The 12093-nt window shown below is 39.6% G+C and overlaps 1 long non-coding RNA gene across 1 annotated transcript; it reads right to left on the reverse strand.

Annotated features, from left to right (window-relative positions):
- Nucleotides 1-1464: 1464 nt before the first annotated feature.
- On the reverse strand, nucleotides 1465-9982 carry LOC146195390 (uncharacterized). Its single transcript, XR_014705560.1, has 3 exons — nucleotides 9879-9982; nucleotides 6050-6172; nucleotides 1465-1818 (listed from the first exon to the last, which is right to left on the reverse strand). It is a non-coding gene; the product is annotated as an uncharacterized LOC146195390 (long non-coding RNA).
- Between the last annotated feature and the right edge of the window lie 2111 nt (nucleotides 9983-12093).

Consider the following 12093-nt stretch of genomic DNA (forward strand, 5'->3'; position numbering starts at 1 on the left):
GACAGTTGTGTAGCCCTGGTGGAAATAGCTGCTCTTCTCTGGGTCTTCGAAGCTGTTGCATAGCCGCATAGTCAGTTTGTTTTTTTCTGTGACGGCAGTTAATGGTAACATAATACGTTTCAGAGTGCCACGAAACATCGGACTTGTTCCAAACCAAGAAGCTTTGTTTATTTTTGTCGGACACCGCGCAAACGGTATGGCCGACACGAAGCTTAAATTACTATGGGGGTGCAGATACCGTAGAACCTACCAGGACGGCGTTCACTCTTGAGGAGAATCTAGAACAATACATAAAATGCCCGACTGCTCTCAACCGTGGTTTGTCGAGAGCAGCAGCATACACACAAATGTTCCCTAACTGAAAAGTGTTCAATTCACTGTCATATTATTTATTTTACAAGAAATATTCGGCTGAATGACAAATGTTTTTTCTTTGCCATCTTCTGGAAGACAATATACAATTTTTTCTAAACTACCTAAATTCTCACTGCTACATGATGGCAGGCCAGCCATTACAAAGCACTCTTCACTTGTAGCCCTATGTCCTGATTGTCCCGAGCTTGAATGACGCCAATTCGTTCCCTCGAAAATTACGGAAACGTACGACAAGGTCAATATTTCTGTGAGCTTATATAAGTTTTTGGGTTGTGATGGCTGTATCAGTGAGCAGTGTTAGCCAGTCTTCCAGCAGCTCTGATGCTGCTGTGACTGAATTGAATCATTGGGAATGAACAGAGGGTAAGGTAGGATGGGTTTTATGGTCTTTATTAGTTTTGTCGAGGGCTCGCCAAGTAATTCGCCCGAGGTTACCCAAGCACACGATCTGAGTAAGGTTATTCTGTCTGAATGCTACTGGGGGCTTCATTTTGAAAGTTACGTGGCATCGCTTTGTACTGCACGCGGTACGTATTATACATCACTATATTGCCGCGAAACCTTCAAAACTGTGTTTTTTTTTGCAGTGGCCGGCGCGAGGCCTTATCACTCTGATTCTGGATCGCGTATCAGTTCTGTATTCTTTTGTTTGTTAATGCTCGATGTCGCGAGTCACACCTTTAACAGTTTCGTTGTAGCGCAAGATGCACCGAGATCTGTCTCGAAGATTCCGGCCACTCGTGTGTCTTCCTTCAATTTTCCAGCTTGTGCTGGTAGCTGTTTGCGACGTTATCTAGATTGTTCTGAGCAGCCTTTAAATTAAGCGTTTACGAGTGCGACGGGCATTCTTTGTTCGACGATCGACGAGCACGTTTGTTGCTATCGCCTCCGCCTAGTTGTTTGTGTCATCGACCTTGTCACCACTATGTGACCCCCCCCCACCTCCAATATATACTTCATACTTCACTATACTTCATACATCACTGTAGAACATATTATATGCATATATATGATCATCCATAGAAAACTGAAGAAAGATTCAATTTTATGTTATCTGCTTGTGAGCGTCCAAATGTTTACACTGTTTATTGTTCACTGTTTATTATTCACTGACATCGCACAGCACTCGAAAGCCTCTTCGTTTCTTCTCCATTGAAACGCAGCCACCGGCGGTCGGGATAAAACTCGGCTACACCGGCAGAGTAGCTGAGCAACTTAACTGTGGCACCACGGCGCTTCGCGTCATAAAAAGCTGATTCTAGAGACATAACGGTCCTCCTTAAGCAGCATTACTGGCTTCATGTACTACGTTTTCGTCAATTTTGCGTTCTGGTACGTCCCGTAACGTAGTAATATTTTCACTTCTGTCCACAATAACAATCGTCGGTTGCAAGACTGGAGGCTGCACAACGACGATAGTAGCTGGTACATCGACGACAACCACTGAAACATAAATGAGATCACATTTAGCAATGAACAAGTACTTACAGTAAGTCTAGAAGAGTAGCAGCGATGCCCTGTTGCAGAACAAATCTTGCTATTTGCCGCGGTGCAATTTTTACATTTTTATTGAAGTCGGGAGATCTCATTTTAACTGTCATACTTGTGTTATTCAATGATCCGCAGGACACAGTTACACACTGATAATGCTATGCTACAGGTATATCCACTAAGTAGTTTATAATAAAATTTTGTTCAACATCTGTTTCGGCTTCAACAACCTTTTGATGGCTATGAAGTGAAAATCAAGTATAGGTCACGTAAGGGGTGACCTATACTTGCGATGCGATGTAATAGTTCTTTTTCTTTTAAAATAGCTACAACGCCTAAGCCAGCTTGTCTCCAAATACGCATTCCAAAAAAGTGAAGAAGTTGCTGTTATGTTTGGTTTTGCCCTCGTGTGACCTACACCTGACATTGAAGTCTTAGACGCGTTGCACATGACGGGATTGTTGCACTGCGACGCTATGATTCTCGTCGGTACAGCCACAGAGCGAGTGTCGCTCCAGCCGCGGAGGTGTTTCCAACAGGTTTCAATTTAGTAGCAGCGTCAGCACGGTCGTTCTGCGTCTGACCAATGAGGAGCCGAGGAACTTCGCGACGTCATGTGACGTATAGTGAGCTGCAACGGTCTGGCACACCCAGTATCGAAGGAGAGCGCGCCCCCCTATGAGGCACCCCTATTTTCACGTCCGAGTGGTTACATTCGGCGCAGCAACCCGCTTTTTCTATGCTGCAAGACTGCCCGTTTTCATAATATGTATGAATTATCGCTTATAATCTAAAAATGCATCTAAGTATATAAATCAAAACGCTCTGCATACGCGTTTTCTACGAAACATCAAACAACCTGGGGGTATCTCTCAACGAATTCGCACGCCGGTTCGCTGCATGTGAAAGCGCTGTGCGAAATTGCAATGCGTCGTCACCGACTGTACCGTACATTTTCGCTGCAGTCGCAGCATGTGAAACAGGCCTTAGTCGTCGCTCGACTGCTGGAACCGAAACCGAAAAAGATGCAGAAGTAAATAATATACAATTATTTTTTTTTTTCTTTAGGCAAAAAGCACGTGTAAAGGAGCAATGTGCAGTAATCGCTTACGTTTGATTACCTGGAAGAAACACTGAAAAAGTGTTGTTGTCTTGGCACCTTTATAGTTCCTACGTGGTATAGGTGATTTCTGTTCGTTGCTTTTAGAGGCTTATTTTATTTATTAATTTACTACTGCAGACATTGCTCGCGTTTCATTAGGGTGCCTAAAAGCAATCATACAAAAAAAAACAAACTATCAATAAATGGAAGCAGGCAACAACGAATCATTTCAATCGGTTATAGAACGGGAAATGTTTAAAACCTGATTACATCTGTCGGGGCAAAATAACGCTATAGTCAATTCGGATAGCGATATCATGTAAGCCTAGTCGTTAAGTGAGGCAGATAGGATTAAAGGTTAAATGCTAAACCACAACAAATAAGCATGAAAAGAAACCGCAATCACAAATTGTTATGAAGGAGAGTAGTACATTAGGAATTTCGAGTAGATAAATCGCCCAGCTTTCGTAAGTACTCTTTGGCATCTAATATTTGTTTAGTAAATAGGTCCCAAACACCACATGCATATTCGCGTTTAAGCCTAAATAATGAGTAATAAGCAAACAGGTTTGCACTACGTGGAAACTTCTCAAGTTCCATATCGCAAAAAATATAATTTACCCAAGGTTGATGAACAGATATTATGAATGTGCGAATTCTGCGATAAAATGTTAGCGATTGTGACAACCAAAATACTTGTTTGGTTTCTTCCTATAAAGGGGCCGAACCTAATTTGTAACTAAAAGGTTGAAAGCCTTCTCATGAAAGAAGCAAAGAAGACAGTCTTTTCAATCTTGAGCCGCATTCCCCACAGTGCACACCACACAAGCAAGAAAAGCAAATTATACGATCTGATAATTCGTTGAAGCGTTTTCACTAAACTGTTCACAATCGCCTGCAATTACATTAGATTACACAGTTGATTTGATTGCAGTAGTAATATCAGTTACATAAAGTAAAAACAGTGAGGGCCCTAATACACTTCCTTGAAATACTTGTGACTTTACCAGAACACAGCCATATTTCTGCTCATTAATTGGTACGAACTGGTGGGAATTTCTTTGAAACTCTATTATCTACAAATATTTCTGGAAGTTAAGATCTTGAAGTTCTAGCATTAGATGGCCAAGAGGAATCGCATCGAATGCTTTGCTAAAATCAAGAAATAAAGCATCAATTTGCCAATTTTTATCAACGCGTTATTTGATTGAGTTCACTATCGGGACAAGTTAAGTAAGCCTTGATTACAGTCTTTTTAAATGCGTGTGTACAGTTTACAATTCGACAGTACTTAGTATGTATTCGTGTATCGTATTGGCAATGATATCTTCAATTAGCTTCACACATGAGGAGGTCAGTCTTAATGAACAATTAATCTCGAACATTGATCCCTCTTGAACACTGGCGCAACTTCGGCTATCTTCCAGTCAACCGGTAATGTTCCAGTAAGTAATGATGCACAAAATATATTAACCAGAAACTTGGCGATTGATTCGACATGGCGTTTAAAAATAGATCCAAGATTTCGGAACCTCATGAAGATTTACATTTTAAGATTAAGAGCATTGAAACTATGTCAGGATGTGAAATAAAATTCACTACATAGTGTTGAAATGTTTCGTCTTTGGATGGACCACTGTGTGATGGACAAATGGTAAAAGTAGAAAAATACTATGTAAATAATAACTGAAAGGACTCTTTTAACACTTTTGACACACTGGTGGCTTTATTCGGCAGGATATTACTTTCATGTTTGTGTTTCACAACTGATGATTGATTGTACGTGGACAGTCTTTATTTTTTAGAAACTTTTCTGCCGCTCGAAAACCCGCTCAGATACCTACAAAAGGACGATCGGCAGCACGACTCAGCCTTGGGTGAAGCCAAGCTCTAGGCATTTCGTTTTTCCAAAGTGAGCACTAGCCTCTGTTCCTCGAAAAGTTATCCCAGAGATCCATAACATTACCTTCGCATTCTTTCTTAACCAACGAGGTTTATTAGATGGAAGGGGCACATCAAAGTTTTGTTGTTGGCTACGGCTATGCAAAGCCGATATATATAAGCAGGTGATGAGCGGGCCGTGTAGTGTTATTATATATTTTGAGGCATCCGCTGCGGCGCAAAACAAGAAGCTAAGTCAATGGGATTAACCTACCCCGACTTCAGAAACTCCACTAAACAATGTGTGGAGGTACGAGGCGACTAAACCGACAAAATGGCAAAGCTAATCCTAATCAAGACCAATTTCTCCCCATTTTTATATTACAGTGCAAAATATAAAGTTGTGGTTTGAAAAATGTGAACAGGAAATTGCAAAACATTTAATCGAATGTATAAACTTAATAAACCAAATTAAATAATGCCATAATCAAATAAGTACATATGACAAAATCTACAGCACAACAGGAAAAATAAATATAACAAAAAAAAAGAAACATAATAAACCACACATAATTTAAAGTGAAATAATTTATAGTGAGAAGATGAGAACTAGAAGAAAGTCAGCAATATTTTCGTTTTATAAAGGACCTTGCATGGGCCTCAAGTAATATTTTATTTGCCACTTCGAAAATCATTCAGTCCACTGCTAAACTGGTCGCAAGTATTACACATTTGCTAGATGTTATGTGCAGCATGTCACATTTTTACGTTGAAAGAATGGTAAAGCCTTCAAAAGGCATTTTAGGGTAATTGAAAGAAACCATTGTGAATCAACGAATGGTCAGATATTTTGTAAAACATTAATACAGCATGTTTTGGCGATAGATAAGGTTATCAGGTGCGGCACAAAGTTTAGCTCGGGGTCGCTAGTGAAACTTAGGTAATCTTTCAAATGAACTTAAGGACATGAATTGGCAGGGATTCGCACTTGTATTGTAGGTTGTACAATACATTCCGAACAATAAACACGGGATTGACGTAACGTTAAAATAATGTATAAAAAGATAGCTTTATTATAAAAAAATATTTATATTATATAAAAAATATGTGAGCTGTGCTATGTAATATATACACATAGCAAGTGTAAGAAAGAAAACATATACTAAAGTAGCCGGTGAAATTGGCGGGAAGCGTTACTACCTGTGGGCGGAGGTTGCTTAAGGACAATTGCAGCTGTCTCTGATGGTTGTACTGGTAGGTTTGGTGATGATAATGGCTGCACCACAGCTAATGATGGACCAATCTGAACAAGCTTGTTGTTACCTAGAACAGTAAGAAGGACGTTAGGGCTCAATATCATCCATGCTTGAACACCTAAGAACAGCTATAAGAGACAACTGGGCAATGCAAAAGTCAGCGTTATTTTGACCTCGAGCAGTGGCGCTTGACAATTATAACTTTTACAAACATGTGCTTGATGTTTAGATACCCTTCCGTATTTCAGATAATCTTCCTGATATTTTAAAAACCTTTTTAGAAGTCAGACTTGACTTGTTACGGTAACAATCTCTGTTATGTTTTTATCTGTCCTAAAGGCACTGCCTGAGAAATATAAGAGCCACATCGCCCACGAGAACGGCAAAACATTTAATGGTTAATGTGTGCAATTAGGCTGGACTGAATTAAAAAGACACCTGTGCAAATATGAAACCTCTTAAACGGTAGATTCCTATCGGACACATTTCAACCATGCATGCTAGTTTCAGAGGCCTAAACATTGACGAGCAGGTGGCCTGCAGAAAAAAAGCAAAACAATAACATTTCTAACTCAATATAAAGAACAAGTGGAGCCGTAATCGCGTGCACGCTTACGAACGTAATGACTCTTGTTATATAATGTGTAAAATTACGCTGTACAAATTATACCATGGGTCTTCATTATAAGTAATATGGCTAAAGGACAAACATCACCCATGATATGACACTAATATTGACTTAGTGTTTCAGGCGTTCCAGTGATCGCTAGTAATGTGGCAAGTACTAACGCTATACAGTTACGAATTGAACTCTTTCAAAGCTGTTACGCTCTATTTCTTAAGCCGTACTACTCTGTGAGAAAACAAGACCATGAAAACTTTTACGATCGCCAACGCTTGCACATTGGCAGAATGCTCTCCACTAATATAACAAAGACAATTGGGATAGGGTCGACAAACTCATGTGGGCAACCCCCTAGGAAGAGAAAAAAAGTAAAAAAAAGGAATAGGCTGAAATACTTATTGCTGAAAGAGAAGTTGACCCCATGATTGTTCTTGACTATTAGGAATTCCTAGTTTTAAAACTTAGCGAAACACTTCGTTGTCGTCTTTCGAGTTATAAGACTTCAGGGAACATGGAGCAGTACGTCGTTGCTGGCAAGTAACGGTTAATCACCAGAGATCACGTAATCAAATTTTTTTTAAGTTTTACGGGCAATCTTATACTGCAATTCAACGGCTGTTAATATCGAAAGTTAGCAAACTTAGTTTTGCTAAGCCGAATGGTAGTGACAAATATTCGACATTAAATATATAAATTTGGCAGCTCGTTTCATAGACTATTGCGGCCTTCCGTATCTACGGCATGCCTTAGCTGCGGACGTTTTCGACCCAAAAATATATCTGGTAAACAAAACCTCACGTAGGATCGAACGAGTAAGATTAACCGGACACCACAGAGCTATGGTTCCTGCTCTTTACTTGGTCCGCGTCTTAAACGTGCCGTTTATATCGCATACGACTTATCAACTAGCCCGTTCAGTCACTCTCAAAATAGTGCGAACACAGAGCAAGTGTGACAGTTACTGCGCCTTTCCCTTCCTGTGAACCAATTTAACTTTAACTTTATTTAACACCGCCAAACATAAACATGCACCTAACATTTCGTTCATATTAAAAGAAAGAGACGCCGTTGGAATACATGCAAGGCGGAGAAAAAACTACACCAATACTAAAATGCGACCTTCGTATATTCAATATGCTTACCTTCCTTATCAAATAAGTAAAATTACCTTCGTGAGCCTTTTGTATAGACGACATTCAATTTGGGGAAGCAATATTGCTTTTCAGAATAAAATTGGAAGTTCATTAAGTGATCTTGAGCCACATAATCTCGCAATCGTTCCGAGATATCACGCGAAAGATGGCCACCTTGTTGTATAATCTATAAATTCACAGATCACGCAGATACATCTCTCATAAACATTTACGTTGAACGTTAAAATAAATCACCTCTTTCCGGCAGCATAAATAATAATCAAGTGCCCAAAAGAGAGTCGAATACAGATAACGGCATAATTGGTCATCAGCTTCTGAGCAGTCCAAGCTTTTCGGCAGCATATAAAATTTTGTTGCTGTAATAGAATATCCCAAGATGGGGGGGGGGGGAGGAGTGTATTTGGAATGAGAAGCAGGCAAAATGCCCATTTTGAAAACAAACTAGCATCACAAAAATGTTTATAATTGTCACCATCAAGCTAATCCTTATGAACGTACGATAAAGATATTTTCTAAGCAGAGGGGACATGAATTCAATAATAAGGCTGGCACATTGACCATAGCTCTTCGATGGCACAAAAATGCACTTCCACTGCAAAAACCTTGTTTGAACCGAGCAGTGAATACAGATATTTTCGACTTACGTTCAGGTTTTGTGCTTATTTGGAATCCTGCTTTCAAATACAATAGTGTCTGATTTTTTTTTAGTTTAGAACTGAAACAAGCGGTAGACATTTAAATCTTTTTTTCGCTTTCAGTGTTGAATGATGTATAGTTTTTCTGGAGTTTCTTCGTTTGTACGGTATCTACCATGTGAATGGGTGCCTGTGTAATATGAGAGATCCTTTTATATGCCTCGTAAGGCGACTTGCAGCTAGAATGCTTATGGGAACCACTCTTTGGTCAGTCACTACGTTTCTATTTCACGTCAATTTGGGTATAGCCTACAAACGTTCTTTAAATATTGTGCTGCTTTTTAAATTTATGTCCGCCGATAAACATATGTCTTCTGCCATGGCACATTGACATGTTCTGGAACCCTTGTTTTCCTGTGAATGGCTGCTGTCTATTTGTTGCTTAGTTAAGTGTTTAAGTAAACAAGGTTTCGTTAAAATAATACTTTCGATCCAGGAAGCCATTGCCAGTTCTGAAGCAGATAGTTGTATAGGAAATCTGCACAGCTCCCTTAGAACCTATGCAGGTAACAGGAAAATTGGTCCTGGTCCCCTGCAATCACTGCCTAAGTGAGCTAATTAGAAGCTTATACCAATCAGATAGTACGGCGGCAGTGAACTGATAAATACCTCGAAGTGAGAACGCGTTTACACCATCATGCGAGTCTCAAGGTCAACTTAGCTGATAGAGCCATCTTATCGGACAGACAGTCGTCTCTGCTTTAAACCCCGGTGCAGGACGAATTTTTGTTTCGCGGTTCTTTGACTCATAGGGACAGTTTTCTCACTATATTACACTCGTGCCCAAAGCGCATACAATCTGTATGGATGCGACAGTAGTCATGTCATTTCCGCAGCAGCTTAGCCACGATATGCAGAAATGGAGGCATTTTTCAAGCAACGTTCCCGAGCACATCGCTACCCACTGACTTATCAGGCACCAAGGAAAGGCATTTGCTCTGAAATTTGTATAGTCAGACTTTTTTGTGATAAGAATGTAGAATTGCGGACACAAGCCAAAGGGTCGGCATAAATGCGCTTTTGAAAATCGGTAACGCCACACAGAGAGTCTTACATTATTTCTCGTTAATAGCAAAATTGAGGCTGTAATGTTCATGTGAATTAGGAGTGTAAGTTTGAGGATCTGAGCTGGACCTTGACATGTGCTCTACTATGTACAGTTTATTTATTTCCAGTCTTCATAAGTGTGATATCACGTGCTCTGGAGGGGTAGTCTAAGCAACACCTAAAGGTATTGCTGTTGTAGATGTAACAAAAATACAGTAATGCTTTTTATGGTCAAAAAAGCAAAGCACTCACCGAACACCACTCCAGGAGCATAGCTGAGGGCAATCACAACGATGCTTAGGCTTATGGTGGGTGCTCCTTTCTTGGAATGGCCCAGTGCACCTGAAAATGTTGCCTAGTACTCAATCATCCCTATGTCTTGACTATATTATCCACCTTTTCATATACATGCACGATGAACAAACTAGTTGGCATGGTACTCGATACAGTTTCTTTTTTTATTTTCAGGAGACACCTAGTCCACCAGAAGAGGCGCTGACGCTTCTTCTATAGATGACTTTAAAGTAATGCAGGTTACTTCTGAAAATTTGTTTTTTTCCTCTAGAAAATATTTGCATTCTTATTCATTCCAAAAGAGATATTTATTTACTGCCTGCAAGCATTACCTTTTTGGTTTACTCCGTGAAATGCACAGTATAGTGACAAACAAAAGTGACATCTGAACTCATCTTCAAAATCGTTTCTTCGCTCCGAAGATATAGGCTTTTTCTCTGCTAATTGTACATTATTTAGCAGGGTATGGCGCTTTTGGAGGGAAAGTTGAAGTTGAAAGTTGTGTGAATTGGGAAATAGGATCGGGCTTTGATTAGTGCGCGTAACCCAAATTAATTTTTTTTTGCAAGTTTCCGCTATATGATAATGGCATTTTAGGTGAGGGTCAATAACAAAACCTGGAAACGAAATTCGGTCTTGCGACGCGATGACAATGGAATTGAAGTATAGCAGTAGTGAGACGGGCGATGGCGTCTGAGGGGGATGGAAAATCTGAAAGCAAGTCAGTAACATTCACAGTAAGGCTGTTAATATGGCACCAATGCTCAAGAGAATTAATGTCATTTTGAAGGTTAGATATGGAGCTGGTAAATGTTATGGTGCGATGTTATCATAGTAGAGTCATCTGCGTATAATATGCTATTACAATGCTTGAAACAGAATGATAAATCGTTAGGGTAGAAACAATACAGGGCCTAGAATAGAACCTTGTGGAACCCCCATGTGAGTGAGAGCTTTAATAGATGCATGGTTATTAACACAGACTATGTGCTCTCGGTCACCAAGAAAGCTCTTCAAAAGCATTAGTGGAGGTGCTGATATGCCGTACAACTCAAGTTTCTGAAACAAGATGGAGTGATCGATGGAATCAAATGCTTTGCTGAAATCAATGGAAACTGCACCTAAAAATTTGCCTTTATCGATAGCTAGCCTGATGTAATCAATCAGAGAAGCTATAACAATATCTTTAGATAGTCCGCGTCGAAAACCGTGTTGAGTATCTGTCTATACGTTGTATTTTGCAATATATCCTGACAGCCTTATTTCAAATATTTTTTTGAACTTTTGTCAAAAAAGCAAGAATGGCAATTGGTCGATAATTATTTGGCAGAGCGGAATCGCCTTTTTTGAACACTGGTATTATTTTCGCTATCTTGAGTTGCTGCGGATAACATTCACTAAAAAAACAAGATTGAAGATGTGGCTGAGAACTGGTGCAGGCATTGATCGGACAATGTTAACGTGCTTTCCGCGAATGTTGTCAATGCCGGGACCGGTCATCTTAGGGTTATTAATTATGGATATAATTTCTTCTGGGCAAATGGTTTAAGAAAGAAGGAATGGGGGCAGCGCTCAAGAGAAGGAGTGCACGACGAAGAGGAAGGACAATTAGGCGAGTTAAAAAAATTACAAAATGTGTTCGCTATTACTTCAGAATTAGGTAAAAGAACACCATCGTGGAAAGTAGACTAACCAAATTGAATGACTTCCCTATGCTCAAAAATTCACCAAGAAGCTGCCATTTTCGTTTACAATTATTAGATTGCTTGGATAATTGGTTTTCAGAACAGCTTCGTTTAGCTTTTTTAAGAAGAGATGATAGAATACTAGAATACCTGATGTATCGCGATTTAAGCCGAAGATTAAATGGCTGGCATTTACTTTTCTTATACATGTTTTATTTTTTTCCGAAGTGAGTTTAAGAGAGCAGTAGTTATCCATGGGGAAAGAGGGGTATCATACTTTCGCGAGGATGAACAAAGAGACGCGCCTTTATTAATTGCTGATACGATTATAGTCGACAGCTCATTAAGAGCCACTTCTTTATTCGGATACCCAAAAGGAATTAAAGATCTGTGTTAGATATGGTTCCAATGTATTTATCACTATCGAAAAGTAGTTTCTGTGTAGACTTGTAGTTAACACCATGAGATGATAGTGCGTAAAGCACTAT

The sequence above is a fragment of the Amblyomma maculatum genome, chromosome 3 (assembly GCF_055883805.1).
Source record: "Amblyomma maculatum isolate TAMU_Amacu chromosome 3, ASM5588380v1, whole genome shotgun sequence".
Classification (NCBI taxonomy): domain Eukaryota; kingdom Metazoa; phylum Arthropoda; class Arachnida; order Ixodida; family Ixodidae; genus Amblyomma; species Amblyomma maculatum.